The sequence below is a fragment of the Carettochelys insculpta genome, chromosome 33 (genome assembly GCF_033958435.1).
Source record: "Carettochelys insculpta isolate YL-2023 chromosome 33, ASM3395843v1, whole genome shotgun sequence".
In the NCBI taxonomy this organism is placed as follows: domain Eukaryota; kingdom Metazoa; phylum Chordata; order Testudines; family Carettochelyidae; genus Carettochelys; species Carettochelys insculpta.
Window position 1 is genome coordinate 1,012,068 of NC_134169.1, and position 17,807 is coordinate 1,029,874.

Below are 17,807 nucleotides of genomic sequence, written 5' to 3' on the forward strand. Positions count from 1 at the left end.
TCAGTTGTCCACCTGTCAGTGGTTGTTCTTCCTCCAGGACGGCAGCCGCCTCCTGCAGCTCTCTGAACTCTCCAGCACAGCCCAGAGGTGCTGCAAAGCAGGTGAGAGGCAGCCAGAAAGATTTGGCCAGGCACCACTGGGTGCTGCTTTCCTAATCTGCCCTTACCTGGGAGGTCCATGGGCAGGGGAGCCACAGAGCCTCTCTGGGACTTTTCTCCAAACTCTTTTGTGTTTTGTCAGTGACAAACAAAGGGATGTGAGAGGAGAGTAACTCTCCCTCTCCTGCCCCGCCCCACCTGCAGAGATTGCTCTGTTACCTTCTGGGCACAGGCAGTGCCAGAGACCCATAGTGCTGGGAGGATCAGTCTCTTCTTGTAGTCAGAGGAGCCACCTTTCCAACACCAGTTTCAGCTGCCTTTGTCTGAGATCTTGTCTGTGACTGGATTCTTCCCAATGCTCCTCTTCCATCAGCCTTTGCCTTCCCCATCAATGACTGGGCTTGCCAAGGGAGGGCTCTTTGGTCCCCAAACACATGTAGGGAAACATTCCTCATGATTTACAACAAGGCACCCCTGGGAGTTGAACCAAGGATGCCCAGTTCACAAGGCAGGTGCTTTAACCAGTTAAGCCATGGTGCCCCCTTTGCTTGAGCTGTAGGTCCTGGCAGAGAAGTATCTGTATTAGTCTGTGTCTTCAGCCAAAAAGCCGTCCTGTAGCACTTTAAAGACAACCAACCTAATTTATCAAGTGATGAGCTTTTGTGGGGCCGACCCACTGTGATGGACTGCCCACAACAACCCCTTCCCATTGCCCAGCACAGACATTGTGCCCGACGGAAGCTGGAGTTGTCGCCAAGAGAACATTGAGGGTGAGAGGAACGAAAAACCCCCTTTAACTTCCTGTCCCCTCTGCCGTGTGCGGATCAGACTCCACCAATCTACCCTCCTCCCACTCCACCTGCCCCAGTGCCAGGATCCCACCAGCAGAGCCTGGAGTCCTGCCCCCCTTTGCTCCCTCAGCCTGACTTTCACTCTGTGCTCCCCACACCCTCCTTTCTCCCTCTTCACACCCCAGGGGTGGGGTGAGGAGGGCCCAGCTGTGGGGCAGAGTTATCTCCTGTCTCTCACGGAGTGGGGGATGGGCTGTGCTGCCCCGGCTGGAGCTTTTCAGGGTGAGCATTTGCTGCGGTGTAACTAGAAGAACATTTTGCCTTTCTGTCTCCTTCTGCCCTTCAGTCCCACTTGTGATTCTCCACACAACCCCTTTGCTTTATTACCAGCCCAGTGCAAATCACTGTGCCCTGGGGGTGGGGCTGACTTCCCAGCTTTCCCTATGTGAAACCTTTGATCAGGGTCTGGGGCTGTTACTGTGCAGTTGCAGGTCGGGGCCCACTGTGGGTGTGGGGCTCCCAGTCATGTCTGGTGCCCCTGCCCCGTGTCACGGAGGTGTGTGTTGTGTGGGGTACATACCTGACTGTCCACTGCCGCAGTTGGGGGTACCCATTCATGGGCAAACCCTCCTTGCTGAATAGCTGCAGGTGGGCCATGGCAAGACCCATGTAGGCATCAGTGGGGAGCCACAGACCCCCCCCCAATCTGCCCTGGATGAAGACTGTGAATGCAGGGACATGAGCTGGGGATCATTGTTGGCCTCTACAGGGTATGAGTAGGATCCATGGCTCCGCACACCTTCCTGGGTGGGGTTCCTGCTTCTGGGCTGGCCGGGGGCTGGGCATAAGTGGGAAGAGCAGAGACCCACCCCATTCTGGTGCCCGGCCTCATGAGCAGAACTCTGTTCCTTTTCTGACCCCAAGCCTGCTCTGCTCTCCCCTCTGCCCAGGCCTTCGTACCCTTGCTGAAGCAGGCTGCCCAGGGAAGCCCCCAGAGAGTGCTGAGCTGCTGCAAGGTGGCCATTGTCAACATGTCCAGCATGGCTGGCTCCATCCAGAACGTCTGTGGCTGGGAAATGGTCCAAATCATCTCCTATCGCTGCAGCAAGGTACAGGGCACACCCAGCAGGGCCTGAGTGCTGCCTGGGTTTGCTACTTGCACAAATCCCTGTCACTCGGTGTGTTCCCCTTGTTCCCCATCCTGCTGCCACCATTCCAGCCTCCAGCACTGTGTTGGGCAGGGCCAGCAGATTTTGTCTGCCTGCAATTCACTTGGGCTTTAGATCAGAGTTCCCATCCGGTGAGGAACTTTCTGTTGTGCCTGTATCCCGCCGGAGAAATCCCCACGCTGAGATGGGCTGGGGACAGCTCAGCCCCAGTTTAGCCAGTCTCAGCTAAGGGAAGTGCCACTGAAGAGCTCTTCATCCTACCCACTCGTAGTGGGGGACATACTCCTTTTGGAGACCACCCTACCAGCTCAACTCCAGGAGGCCAGATCCTAAGTGTGCCGAGTAAAATTATGGGAGAACCAAAAGGAGCAACAATGTCACATTCTCACTTTTCCATATCGGCCCAGATCCTGCACAACCGAGAGCAGCCTCAGCACGGCTCTCAGGTGTGCTCACCTGTCACAGCTCACTGGAAGCATCTCTGGATCAGTGGCTCATCAAAGTGCAGCTACACCCGTATCTCTGTGGGTTGCTGTCATCTCTGAGAGCATGAGAGAGTGCAGCTCCCAGGAGCGTTTTCTTCTCACGAGTGCTTCTGATAAGCAGAGTGCTTTAGTGGTCATGGAGCAGACACCTCAAATGCTGCCCAGCTGATTAGCAGAGCACCCACAGCTGGCAGTGAGTGTTTTTTACTGGTGGTGTCCATCCGCAAATGCTTTGGTGCACATACAATTCATTCTGCACATGGAAAGATGGAATTAAAAGGAACGCTGTTCTCACCCCTTTGTCTGTCTGTCCCATCCCTCCCTTCAGGAGTGTGGGACATTTCCTGCAGGGCTCATTCCCTCCCGCACACTCTGCTGTCTCTGCTCATGGCATCTCACCCGCAGTTCCCCCATCCCCATGTGCCCAGGCAGAGAGGTGCAAGGGATGGGATGGGTGGCTCTCAGCAAAGCCCAGGTGGTGCGTGAGGGAACTCCTTGAAGAAGTGCAGTGAGACTGGAGCATTTAAGTACCAAGAGGGTAATAACAAGACAACCTGGGGCTTTGTTTGGTAACAAACCTGCTCAGCACCCAAGTGGTGGCCACCAGGCAAACAGCATTTCTGTAGCTGGCAGGATATGAACCTACACAGGGCAATCCCCCCAGTGTCTTTGTCCCTCAAACTCATCCCAAACCCCTTGCTTGCAGTGCCAGGCTTCTGCTCTCAGCCCTTGGTCCTTGCCAGAGGTTTGCTGGGAACTTCCAGCACATTGGGAAGCCCAGATCACACGTCTCATGCCATGTGGCAGTGGTGACTCTGGGTGGTGCTTGGAGCACAGTGTGCCACCCCAGGGCACTCACGCTGCAATGGAGACAGGCACCTCTATGGTCAGTGCCTGTCAGCATCATGTAAAGCATCCAAATGTCCATTGTGGGTCAGGCCAAAGGTCTGTCTGGCCCAGTGTCCTGTCCTCTGGGAGGGGCAACACCACGTGTTCCTGAAGCCAGCAGGCAGGTACCACTGGGAGTTGAACAAAGGATCTCCCCTTTACTTGGCAGGTTCTTTACCAACCAGGCCATGGTGCCTGCTCTAGTTAAGCTCTGCCATCTGCCCACACCTGACTCCTGCCAGCCCACACCAGGGCCTGCCTGGCTTCAGTGGTGTTTGGATCCTGTCAGGCAGAGGCTGGAGCAGTTTTACTCCCAAAGGGGGGTGACTCATTGCACAGCCTAGAGAACCAGGTCAGTGTCACTGTGTGAGTCAGGGCTGTAAAACCCACACCCCTCCTGAGTAAGAGGGACACTGACCTACCCCGGTGCAGATAGTGCCCTGCCAACCAGACAGCTTTTCCCAGGGCACTGCTGGCGGTGGTGGTGGTTGGGCAGTGCAGACTCAGCACACAGGTGGCCTGTGACAGCTGCAAAGGGGAGGGTTTGAGAATTGTTAGGCAGGCTGAGAACATGAGTGCAAGAAAGGAAGTGCCCAGCATGGGGCTTGAACCCATGAGCCTGAGGTGGCAGCGAATTTTATCCCCCAAATCTAAGGTTTTTAGGATTTTTGGGGGGCAGTTTATACCAAAACCTAGTGGATAAGGTTTTGGAGGTACTTCTGCTGGCCCCCACTTCTGCATTTATCTTGTTAGATGGGGAAGGAGCTATGACAGGGTGGCAGTGGTGGTAAGAACCCAGGACTGTTTTCTGATTGTTAAGATACAGACTAACACAGCTACTTCCCTGACACCAAAGAGAGCTTTTCTCAGAGAAACACTGTGTCTTAGCTGCTTTAACACACCTGCTAGTTCACAGGTGATCTGGAGTTCAACTCCCAGGGGTTCCTTGCCATACGTCTCTCTTAAAGATTTCCTGTGTCTGCCTGTGGAACAGAGGGGACCTTCCTGGGCGAGCCAAGTCATTGGTGTGGAAGGAAAAGGATGATGGCAGAGGAGTGTTGGAAAGAATCCAACCACAACCTGGAGTTTGGAGAAAGGCAGCTGTGACAGGCCTTGGGAACGTGGCAACCTCTGCGGGTGGGGCAAGGCAGGACAAGAAGAGATACTCTCCCCTCATGTCCCTTTGTCATGGACAAAACCCACATAAGTTAGGAGAAACGTCCCAGCAGGGCACTGTGGCTCCCCTGGCCCTGTGCCTGCCAGGGAAATGGAGGTTAGGGAAGCAGCAGCCAGTGGTGCCTGGCCACATATTTCTGGCAGCCTCTCACCTGCTTTGCAGAGCCACTGGGCTCTGCTGGAGAGTTCAGAGAGGGGGAGCTGTTCCAGTCATTCCCAGGGGTGGGGCACACAGGGACCGGGCTGTCCCTTAAACCCCTTCACCCATTGCCTCTGCACAGTCGAAAGGATAAACCTGAGCCACAGCCCTGGGGTAAGGCCTGGAGCAAAGCTCCCTCTTCCCCTGCCTCTGCTTAGCTCACAACTCTGGAAGAGAGAGACATGAGTGCCACATCTTACCCAACACTGGCTCAGAATGAAGGGAACTGCCTCTTCTCTGACCCACCCCGGGTAACCCCCCTACCAGCCTCTTTCTCCTGGCCACAGCCTTCTGTCTGGCCTAGCCAAGTGCCACCTCCCAAACCCTCACCCATCCAGGAGGTGACTGTGATGAGCATTCTCCTGGCCTGCTGCTCACACAGTTCCCCTGTCTTTGTAGCCTCCACAGGCTCCCACTTCTCCACCTCCTCAAACACAGGCTGCAGCTTTGATGGACAGAGAAGGTCAACAATGAGGTATTTGATTGGCAGATATAGCCACAGAGAACCTGCTCCAGAAGGTTCCACAAGCTATTCGGGCTTATTTCCCAAAGGAACAATGAATTGAAAATCAAGACCCTGATATTCGGCATAACGGTCAGTTCAAATAGGAGTGGCAGAGCCCAGAGAAAATGGGTAGATGATATAGTAGATTGGTGTGGAGCTCATCTACCGAAACCAAGGCGCACCGCACTGGACAGGGAAAGATGGAAGGAAATAGTGATGGAGTCATTGGACACCAATGGTCGCTGAGCCCATGATTGATGATGATGGTGATGAAGATGATGATGATGCCAAAAGCCTCGCTGTTGTGTTCCCTCAGCAGTTGCATGACAAAATCATCTCCAACTGATAAGGAATGGCCTCAGAATTGTTGAAGCTGGTGCTGAAGTAGCTCAGTCGGGCATGTGGGAGAGTAAAAATCTAAAGGCCCCTGCTTCAAACCCAGGTTTCAGCAAAACTCCAAGTAGAAGGGGCTGTAAAACTACAGGTGCCAAGTCTTTCTGATGTTCTGTAGAAAAGCCTCCTAAAAGACCTCCTAATGTCCAGCTGGCCTGGCAGATTCTGGCGTGGATTTCACTGTCAAGAGAGCTGTCATTGGCTTTCACGCTGCCAAGGTACTTAAACTCTTCTACTGTTCTTAACTTTGTTCCTTTAGTTAAGGTTGAAGTGGGGAAGAGCAACAGATCCTGGAGCTGGTTGAAACAGGACCTCAGTCTCTCCCAGGCTGATGGACAAACCAAAGAAGCCAGGGGCATCAGCAAACTTGTTGGCAATGAGCTGGAGATCAGATTCCCTGTGTGCCATCAGCGCAGAGTCATCAGCAAAAAGGGCTTCAAGGATGAGCCTCTCAAGCATCTTGATTTTAACATTCAGAGGACAAAGGTTGGAAAGTGACCCATCCAGTCTGTATTTTATGCAGACTCCACACCTCACACTGACGCATTCCCTCACCGAACCTGAGCCAATGCCATCTTTGCCCTGTTACCGCACTCAGTTTGCTCCCTCTCAGCTGCCCCACCCATCCACTGCTGGTGCTAATAACCAACTGCTAGTCATTGTATTTGCTGAAGATTGTCTCTGAAACCAAGTCCTACGATTGTAGCTCTTGCGCTACGTCGACAGTAGCCCCAAACTTCGAAATAGCCACGCAAATGGCCAATTCGAAGTTTACTAATGAAGTGCATATCCAGCGCCACATGAGCATGCAGGCAGCCGCGGCACTTCGAAATTGACACAACTTGCCGCCGCGCAGCTCGTCCCGAGGGGGCTACTTTTCGAAAGGACCCCGCCTACTTCGAAGCCTACTTCCCAGCTGATGGGAACAAGGGGACTTTGAAGTAGGCGGGGTCCTTTCTAAAAGGAGCCCCGTCAGGACGAGCCACGCGGCGGCGAGACGTGTCAATTTCAAAGTGCCGCGTCCGCACGCATGCTAACAAAGTGCTGAATATGCATTTCAGCACTTCATAAGTAAACTTCAAAATGGCCTATTGCGTGGTCATTTCAAAGTCTGGGGCTAGTGTAGGTACAGCCTCAGTGATCTTAATTACCATTAAAACACTAGTTTTCACTATTATCTTTATCAGGTGCAGAAAAGTAGTAAAACCAGATCCAAAATAATAAGCTATCCACAATCAGATAACTAACTCAAGCTGTACTTCTCTATCTTTTGTTTTACAATGTTTTAAAGCAGGGGAGCCCTGTGCAATCCATGTCTTGTGCACTTGTGATGACTGCCCTGTCCCCCACAACAGCTTGGAGCATTGGTGAGATTTCACAATTCTTATGCTGAGTGTGAGCATAAATTGTGATTTTACAACAATGTGTTTAAAATAGACAATACTCATTGCTTCCTTGCTACCCATCAGGCTTTGTTTGCAAGGTACCACATATACACCCCTTTGCACTCTCATGCAAATGATCTCTGGGAGACACATTCCTCCCAGCCTTCAGCAGCATTGAGTTCCTGCTGGCACGTTGCTTACACTGGAACGGCTGAGGGTTCATAGCCAGTGCAGAGCAGGGAAGTGGGAGTTATAGGAAGCAGTCCAGGGAAGGAGCAGGGAGAGGTGGGAGGAAAAACCCCAGAAGTGCTCAGTATAGGGTCCCTCCTGGGCTGCAACCAGAGGTGGGGTGCACCTGGGTTCCACCAACTCCACTGAGGGCATAGATCAGGCTTGTGGCAGGGAATGAGAGGATTGTCTGGGTGACTGGGAGTGCCAGAGAAATGAAGGACTGTAGCTCAGAAGGGAGAACAGCCAAGTCATCCAGACAAAAGGGGGAGTCAGAAGCTGGACAGTGGCAGCTTCTACCAGCAAGAGGGGCTGCCACAGTGAACAGGAGAGGTGTAGTCACTGGCAGGACCATATCTTGACAGAGCTGATGCTTGAGCTGAGCCATCCAGTAGCAAGTGGCTGTTCCATTAAACAGAGCAAATGAAGAGAGGAAAATCATGTAAGAGGACATAAGCCCCAAAACCATCTGGATCAGCTATTAGACAATGGTAGAACAAGGGCTTGTCTGGGATTTGAACCCAGGACCTCTCCCACCCTAAGGGAGAATCATACCCCTAGACCAACAAGCCATTTTTGAAAAGAAAGCGCTGGGCTTTCCACAGAATCAGGTTTCAATAACCCCCCAGTGCTTTGATAAATCCTACACTTAACTTCACTTTTCCAAGGTCATTTCCAAGCTCCCCTCATAGCTTTGAAGCAAGAAACCAACTACACACTCAGGTCAGTTCAGAAACCACACTGTGTGAGAGAAAAATGTAGGCAACGCAAGGTCAGGGAGAGCAACAAATACACTCTTTGGGGGGAGCATCAGGGAGTTCAACTCAAGACTTCCTCCTCCCTGAGCAACACTTGGCCTTGCAAAACAAACCCGGCTTCTGACAAAAAGGCTGTGAGAGCGGGAGCTGGAGTGGGTTTCAGCTCTTGGCTGCAGAGTGGTCTGTAGAAGTGGTCCAGGGTCCAGGCTGGGATTTGGGCTTTGGGGTTCATGAAGATACTGGGTGGAGAGCACAGACATGACTGCATGCAAGTACCTGTGAGCTGGTGCCCAAAAAAACCCCACAGCAGCAGCAGCAGCAGCAACTCTGCTCACCTTCACTCTGGGATGCCAGCAGCTCGAGAAACCAAGCAAGCGGCAGCAGGAGGTTGGAAGCCCAGAGCACAGCACTGAATCCCTGAGAGCATCTGAGTGGGACACGATCCCTCCATGCAGGGCAGAGGTGGAGGGTAGGATGGGTTCCAGCACAGCCATTACCCCTGTGATGAAGTGGGGGGATACCTGTGTGTGTGTGAGTGGCTCACAGAGGGTGTGGGGCTCCTGCTGAGGGTAACCTTGACGACCAGGTAACACCTTTGTACTGCAGACAAAGGAGGAGGTGGAGCCTGAGGGGTTTGAATTGGAACTGGGAGTTGGAAGCGGTTAGTCTGGGCTGAGGGAGAGACAAAGGAGGGGGCAAGGCCCCAGCTCTGGGGGCCCCTCGGGGCCTCCTCTCCCCAACATGGATGGGACTGGCTGTCTCTGCCGGCTGTACTGACTCCTCTGTACGATGCTGTGTCCTGTCGGCTAATAAACCTGCTGTTTTCCTGCTAAGTGAGAGACTCTCCTGCCTGCGGACGGGGTGCAGAGCTTGGGGAACCCCAGAACCCCATCACACTGGTGTCAGAAGTGGGATGTTCTGCACCCTGAGGATGGAGCATCCAGCAGTAAGTGACCGGGGCCCCGGAAGAAGTGGGGCCTGCGAGACCCAGGTGTGCTGAAGGGCAGTGAGGTGCAGTTCCCCAAGGCGGAGGGGCCTGCGGCCGAACCCAAGCAACTGCGGTCGTGGTCCTCGAGAGGGGGTGTCACACCCAAGGAGGGGTTACTCCTGGGAGTCCATTGGAGTCGGCCCCAGAAGGTGGAGGGGCCGAGGGCCCAACCCCCAGGAACAAGTGACCCATGAGGAGGCTGACACGCTGAATGAGTTCTTCCCAAGACAGGGTGCTCATGGTCCTTGAGAGCGGGTGTCACACTGAAGAAGGGGTTCCTCTGAGAATCTGTTGGAGTCAGTCCCAGAGGGCGGAGGGGCCTACGGCCTAACCCCAGGCAGCTTGTGACCCGCAAGGAGCCTGGCACACTGAAGGGATTCTTCCAGGAATCGTGGGGTGCAGAGGGCATCAGCCTGAGAGCCTGCAACCACACTGAGCAACTCCGCTGTGAAGTGGCAGCACCTGGAAACCGAATCGAGATTAAAGAAGCTGGACAAGGCAGCGTGGATGTGCAGTGGCGGAGCTGAGGGCTGGGGAGAATCCTGCAGAGGTGAGCCCGAACTGGGGCAGGGAACCCTGGACTGCCTGGAGCTCTGAACCGAGTGGGCTGCCGCAGCTCAAGGAGGGAAGGAGCGATTCCAACCCATCATCTACTAGTGGCCAAGATAGACCTGCGAAGAGTTTTCCAGGCCTGGGCCGAGGAAGGTGCCTGTGTGTCTGTGCAGGAAAGCAGCTTGTCCACTGGGAATGGCAAGTTGTCTGTGAGAGAAGCTGCTCCACCTTCTGTGTGTGTGTGGAGACCAGCCGGGGGGCTGGGACAAAGGAGAGAGTGTCTCCCATTGTCTGTCTGTGTTGAACAGCAGCAGCAGCCTGGGGAGAGAGCAGAGCCTGCATTTGGAAAAGGTGCCAATGAGGAAACTAGCCCATTGTCTGAGGAAGATTTCCCAGCCTGGGGTGGCTGGAGAAGGATCCACCAGAAAAGAGCATTCCAGGTGTGTCTCTGAATGCAGCCATGGGGGCTGGAGCAGAGGGAATGGCTCTGGGATGGGCAGTGGTATCCCTGCTAAGGACACTGGTCCTTGGTGCAAGAAAAGTGCTTCTGCTTCTGGGGAAGTGAATCCTTTGCCTGAGCCTGTGGGGGCTCAAGATGGAGCCAAGATCCCAGAGCTGGATCTGAGGGCAGCTGAAGCCCAGATGGGAAGTGGGCCTACCTCTGTGTCTCTCAGGGGGAATGATGCTTTAACTTGGTCTAATCCAGTTAGTATCATCAGGGAATCCCAGAGACCAGACGATTCTGGTACTTGTTCTTTGCCTAATGCTGAGGTGTTATTGGGAGGGGGTGAGAGGACTCTGTCCTACCAGAGTCATCCTCTCGCCAGGACACAAGAACAGACGGGCAATGGAGTTATGCTGCCTGATGAAGATAAAGGAGCTGGTAGCAAAAGGGAGGAAAGGGACCCTGACCTTCTGTCCGGTGGTACTGGCTGTCTGCCTGGAGGGGGATTACATGGGAATCTGCCTGATGGGCCAGAAGTGATCCTGGGTGTAGGTGAACCCCAGGAGCTGGTTGTGGCTCAAGGGAGCAGTGCCCCTGTGGAGCCAGACAGGGGTGAGTTGTTGGCTGGGGGAGCTCTTGAGGAAGAGAATTTCCCTGAAACTTTTCCTAACCCGTCTGTGGGGACTGCAGAAAATGGGAGTGAGGTGAAGGAGAGTGAACAGGAAAGGTGCATGTCTGTAAGAGCCAGAGCAGCCCTTTGCCTGGGGAGAAGTTTGTTTCAGCTCCTGATGGCCAGGACCTGCCTGAGTGTGAAACCACTGGCTGTGCTCTGGAAGGGTCCAAAGCAGGCAGGGTAAAAGTTTCTCAGGAATTGGAAGTTGGTGCAAGTAAAGTGAAAACTATCAGGGAATGTGAGCAGCCCTGCGAGAACCAAATAAAACAGCTGCACAGTCAGTCTCTGTAGGATGCAGGAGAGCGCCAGCAATTCCCCATCTCCAGATGGTGGAAACACTTATATTCTTATACTGGACTCCACTTCTGATTCCATGGGGAGGCAGTAGTTGGAGGTGGAAGGACAAAGGAGCTTTGGGCCTGGTGGGCCAGTAAGGGATAAACAGGGATTCCTTCATGTGGATTCTGCGTCTGGGACTCACAAAACAACTCTCAGAAAGCAGTTTGGTTTGCAAATTTCCAGACTGGTGGGGGGGGCCATCTCCCTGAGATCATCAATGGCCCAGCTCTTGTTAGAAGAGAGGGCACAGCCAGAGAGATCAAATTTCCACCCCAGGGGGCAAGAGAGAAGATTAGAACTTGATGGTGCTAAGAAAGGCCTCAGCCATTTATCCCCAAAATACCAGATTCTCAAGGAGGTTACACAAAAGTTGTGGTCTACCAAAGAGCAACGTAAATGTACAGTTGCAATGGGTTTGTTCTGTTACTCACGCTGACTGCTGTAACCAAGGGGTGCTGCTACCAAAAGCTGTAGAATTGTACCATGCACTGAATGTTTAAAAAGAGCCATGTGACATGATGACATTAATGTAGAAGCATAAATTGTATGCTAAAGGAGTCTGTAACTCTGAAATGTCACCATTGTTCCCTGTAACTAGTCTTGCAACCTCTGACATGAAAAGGAACATTCCAAACCTATTGTGTGGCATGGAAGGGGAAACTAAGGCACACAGCCATTGTGGTGGTCTGGCTAAATGCCAAGAATGGAAGCATTTGTACCTTCCGTTACTGGACTGTAACTGAATTCCAGACATTGGCTGGAGCAGCTGTATGGACTGGTGGTCAGATGGGGCAGGACCCAGACCACAAAAGACCTGTTTAATCTGTTGGTGCTGCAGCAAGACCAACCAACCCAAGGGAACTAAAGGAACTTGCCCGGCTGCATCACATGAAAAGGGCCAAGACCAAGCTCCTGACTTGGAGCCTCCCCCAGCAGGACTATGATGTGGAGGTGGTGCACATCGAGGGGAGAACAGAGGGTACAGCCAATGCCCTGTCACAAGGGGAGAGCCCCGAACTTCCCCAGGTCACCAGTTGAGTGACCCCGCTCAGTTCGGTCTGGAAGGGGGGAGAGATGTGATGAAGTGGGGGGATACCTGTGTGTGTGTGAGTGGCTCACAGAGGGTGTGGGGCTCCTGCTGAGGGTAACCTTGACGACCAGGTAACACCTTTGTACTGCAGACAAAGGAGGAGGTGGAGCCTGAGGGGTTTAAATTGGAACTGGGAGTTGGAAGCGGTTAGTCTGGGCTGAGGGAGAGACAAAGGAGGGGGCAAGGCCCCAGCTCTGGGGGCCCCTCGGGGCCTCCTCTCCCCAACATGGATGGGACTGGCTGTCTCTGCCGGCTGTACTGACTCCTCTGTACGATGCTGTGTCCTGTCGGCTAATAAACCTGCTGTTTTCCTGCTAAGTGAGAGACTCTCCTGCCTGCGGACGGGGTGCAGAGCTTGGGGAACCCCAGAACCCCATCACAACCCCCAACAATGAACATCTGCTCCTAACACTTGGCTACCACTGGCCTCTCCCAGCGAGGCACCTACCCGGATGGAGCTGGAATTCCCCATGTCTGTCTGCACCCAGCCAGGAAGGACAGCGACACTCAGGATCCCATCTCCACCATGCCCTAAGGCCTGGCACTTGGTGAGCATGTTGAGAGCAGCCTGCGGGTGAGAAGCCATGAGCAGAGACAGCAGTATGTGGGGGAGGGAATGAGCCCTCTAAGAAAGGACCCACCCTCCCACAGGTGTTCAAGGGTCTGAGAGAAGCGTTCCTTTTAATATCATCTTTCCATGTGCAGAATAAATTGCACGTACACCAAGGCATGTGCATGTGTGCACCACAAGTAAAAAAACACCCTGCCAGCTGCGGGTGCTCTGCTAATCAGCTGGTCTGCATTTGAATTTCTCCTGGATGGCCCCGCAAGCACTCAGCTCCTAGAAAACACTTGTGAAAAGAAAATAATAGTGTGAGCTGCAATCTCTCAAGAAGGGCAGCAAGCCACAGAGATAGCTGCACTTTGACTAGCCACTGATGGTGAGAGGCTTCCAGTGGGCTGTGACAGGTGAACACACCTGAGAGACGTGCTGAGGCAATTCTTGGTTATGCAGGATCTGGGTGGGTCGGGGAAAGTGGAAATGTGACATGGATTCTCCTTTGGATTCCAATTTACAAGGCCCCCTTGAGTTGAACTTGGGATGTTCTCGAAGTGGGGTATGTCCAGCCCTAGGAGAGGTAGAATTAACAGCTCTGCCGTGGCTCTTCTCTGTGCCAAGACTGGCTGGACTGGGAGTGAGCCATCCCTGGTCCATCTCTGCATGGGGAGTTCTCTGGCAGGATATGGGCACTGTGCCTTGAGTGAGGAGCCACTGCAATCATGATCCACATTCTACAGCTCTCAGTTGTGCTGTGTGTACAGGATGGAGAAAGTGCATGAAAGGCTGGAAGAGCGTGTGCTTGGAGGTCAGGAGTTTCCTGTAGAGTTCTATGGCTTGTTAATTTTGGCACCAAAGCAGAGTGCAAACTCTGCACAGCTAAGGATGTAGATGTGCAATTGTCGAGGTAGTGAGAATCAGTCAGGTGCCTGTACCCAGCCCTGCTACAGCTGGAGAGGTTCCTACACTGTTAGAAGACGCAAGGTCGAGTTCTCCACAAGGGGTCTCTTACACAATGCAAGGCAGCACTTTCCCTTGCATGACCTTATTTCCATTTGCTGCATGCGGGACACATGGTAAAATTACTCAGGTTTGAGCAAGCTCATGAGCAATCCAGCAGACCACAGGCTGCAGGGTCCCACGCCCGCCCCAGATTTCTGTCAGGGTTCCCATCAGAATGTGCCCAGCAGCAATTTTTGTAATTTGTGTGGGAGGAAAGGACGGGAGCTGCTTCATGCCACAGCATATGGGGTGGGTTGGAGGGATGACTTGGCCTATGTCTTTGCAGAGCTTTTCATAGAATCATAGAATCATAGAACACTAGGACCGGAAGGGGCCTTGAGAGGCCATCGAGTCCAGTCCCCTGCCCCTACGGCAGGACCGACCACTATCTACACCATCCCTGATAGACATCTATCTAATCTGTTCTTAAATATCTCCAGCAAGGGAGATTCCACAACCTCCCTTGGCAACTTATTCCAGTACTTGACCACCCTGACAGTTAGGAACTTTTTCCTAATGTCCAACCTAAACTTCCCTTGCTGCTGCTTAAGTCCATTGCCTCTTGTTCTCTCCTCAGAGGCCAAGAAGAACAAGTTTTCTCCCTCCTCCTTATGACACCCTTTAAGATATCTGAAAACCGCGATCATGTCCCCCCTCAATCTTCTTTTGTCCAAGCCAAACAAGCCCAATTCTTTGAGCCTTTCTTCAAAAGTCATGTTCTCCAGACCTTTCATCATTCTAGTTGCTCTTCTCTGGACCTTCTCTAATTTCTCCACATCTTTCTTGAATTGGGGTGCCCAGAACTGGACACAATATTCCAGCTGAGGTCTAACCAGCGCAGCGTAGAGCGGTAGAATGATTTCTCGTGTCTTGTGCACAACACACGTGCTAATGCATCCCAGAATCATGTTTGCTTTTTTTGCAACAGCATCACACTGTTGACTCATATTTAACTTGTGATCTACTAGAACCCCTAGGTCCCTTTCTGCTGTACTCCTTCCTAGACAGTCTTTTCCCATTGTGTATTTGTGAAACAGATTATTCCTTCCTAAGTGCAGCACCTTACATTTATCTTTATTAAACTTCATCCTGTTTACTTCAGACCATTTCTCTAATTTATCTAGATCATTCCGAATTATGACCCTATCCTCCAAGGTAGTTGCAACCCCTCCCAGCTTGGTATCATCTGCAAACTTAATAAGCGTACTTTCTATGTCACTATCCAAATCATTAATGAAGATATTGAACAGAACTGGTCCCAAAACAGAACCCTGCGGAACCCCACTTGTTATGCTTTTCCAGCAGGATTGAGCACCATTAACAACTACTCTCTGGGTGCGATTAGCCAGCCAGTTATGCACCCACCTTATTGCAGCACGATTTAAGTTGGACTTGCCTAGTTTGTCGATAAGAATATTATGCGAGACCGTATCAAATGCTTTACTAAAGTCTAGGTATACCACATCCACTGCTTCTCCCTTATCTACGAGTCTCGTAATCGTCTCAAAAAAAGCTATCAGGTTGGTTTGACATGATTTGTTTTTTTACAAAACCATGCTGGCTGTTTCCTATCACTTTACTACCTTCCAAGTGCTTGCAGATGACTTCCTTAACTACCTGCTCCATTTTCTTTCCTGGCACAGAAGTTAAGCTTACTGGCCTGTAATTTCCTGGGTTGTTCTTATTCCCCTTTTTGTAGATGGGCACTATATTTGCCCTCTTCCAGTCTTCTGGAATCTCTCCTGTCTCCCATGACTTTCCAAAAATGAGAGCTAACGGCTCAGCTACGTCTTCTATCAGCTCCTTGAGGATTCTAGGATGCATTTCATCAGGCCCTGGTGACTTGCAGACATCTAATTTTTCCAAATGATTTTTAACTTGTTCTTTTTTTATTTCAAAAACTAACTCTACCCCTTTTTCACCAGCATTCACTATGTCAGGCATTCCTTCAGACTTCTCTGTGAAGACCGAAACAAAGAAGTCATTAAGCATCTCTGCCATTTCCAAGTTCCCCATTACTGTTTCTCCCTCCTCACTGAGCAATGGCCCTACCCTGTCCTTGGTCTTCCTCTTGTTTCTAATATATTTGTAAAAGGCCTTCTTGTTACCCTTTATGCCTGTAGCTAGTTGGAGCTCATTTTGTGCCTTAGCCCTTCTAATTTTACTCCTGCATTCCTGTGTTATTTGCCTGTGTTCATTCTTTGTAATTTGTCCCAGTTTCCATTTTTTATAGGATTCCTTTTTTAGTTTGAGATCATGCAGGATCTCCTTGTTAAGCCAAGGCGGTCTTTGCCCATATTTACAATCTTTCCTACATAGGGGAATAGCTTGTTTTTGGGCCCTTAATAATGTCTCTTTGAAAAACTGCCAACTCTCCTCAGTTGTTTTTCCCCTCAGTTTTTCCTCCCATGGGATCTTACCTACCAGCTCTCTGAGTTTACCAAAATCCGCCTTCCTGAAATCCATCATCTCTATTTTGCTATTTTCTCTCCTACCAGTCCTTAGAATTGTGAATTCTATGATTTCATGATCACTTTCACCCAAGCAGCCTCCCACCTTCAAATTCTCGACCAAGTCCTCCTTATTTGTCAAAATCAAATCCAGAATAGTTTCTCCCCTGGTGGCTTTTTCAACTTTTTGGAATAAAAAATTGTCTCCAATGCAGTCTAAGAACTTATTGGATAGTCTGTGCCCCACTGTATTAGTGTCCCAGCATATATCTGGATAGTTAAAGTCCCCCATCACCACCAAATCCTGGGCTCTGGATGATTTTGTTAGATGCTTAAAAAAAGCATCATCCACCTCTTCCACCTGGTTAGGTGGCCTGTAGTAGACTCCTAACAGGACATCACCCTTGTTTTTTACCCCTCTTAAACTAACCCACAGACTCTCAACACGTCCATCTCCTATGTCGATCTCCACCTCAGTCCAAGTGTGTACATTTTTTATACGTAAGGCAACACCTCCCCCTTTTTTCCCTGTCTATCTTTCCTAACCAGGCTGTAGCCTTCAATACCAACATTCCAATCATGTGTATTATCCCACCAAGTTTCTGTGATGCCAATGATATCATAGTTGTATTTATTTCTTAGCACTTCCAGTTCTTCCTGCTTATTACCCATACTTCTTGCATTGGTATATAGGCATCTCAGATATTGATTTCAACTTGCTCCCCAGTTTTTTCCTGGCCCTCTTTTTACTCTGACATTGTTGCCCATGCTCCCGCCTACTTCCGACCCATCTCCCAGGTTTCCATGTTCTCCACTTACCTGCGGGCTTTGCTCCCCTGTCCCCAGCAAACCTAGTTTAAAGCCCTCCTCACCAGGTTAGCAAGTCTGTGTCCGAATATAGTCTTTCCCCTCCTTGAAAGGTGAACGCCATCGCTGCCTAGCAGTCCTTCCTGAAATAGCATCCCGTGGTCGAAGAAACCGAAGCCTTCCTGGCGACACCATCCACGCAGCCAGGCATTCACCTCTAGGATGCACCTGTCTCTGCCTGGGCCCCTACCCACAACAGGAAGGATTGAAGAGAATACCACCTGCACCTCAAACCCCTTCACCCGTGCCCCCAGAGCTCTGTAGTCACTCTTGACCTGCTCAGCATTGCACCTCACAGTATCATGAGTGCCCACATGGATGAGAAGCATGGGATAGTAGTCTGAGGGTCGGACAATCCTCGACTCCCTTTTAAACTCCCCCTGTCAGCAGCTCCCTGTCCGCTTTGCTCCCCTGGTCGCTCCTGCCTCTGGCTGTGAAAGCCTGCTAGCCTCTCTCAGGCCCTCCCCTATGAGTCACACAGGGGAAGGCTGCTCAAGGAAGCAAAAGGTCAGGCAGGGATTTCTTTTCTCCTCACCCTCCTCTGTAGCTGGAAATAAGTAGTTTTTTGTTGCCTGCCCAGAATAAAAGACAGCTAACAGCTGCAGGCTGTTGCTGGCCACCAACATTAGCCAGCCACCTCCTGTTCCCAGACACAGTGAGGGCAGGCAGGGATTGAAACCGAAGGCTGCAGTGTTCAGCAGGGTCCAGAGGGCCTGAGTGGGTGGGGTTCAGATGACTCAGCCAGAGAGGTGGCTTAGCAGACAATC

General features: G+C 51.6%; 1 non-coding gene across 1 annotated transcript; it reads right to left on the minus strand.

Moving 5' to 3' along the window:
* Window positions 1–7,817: 7,817 nt before the first annotated feature.
* TRNAP-AGG (transfer RNA proline (anticodon AGG)) lies at window positions 7,818–7,889 on the minus strand. The gene has a single exon. It is a non-coding gene; the product is annotated as a tRNA-Pro (tRNA).
* Between the last annotated feature and the right edge of the window lie 9,918 nt (window positions 7,890–17,807).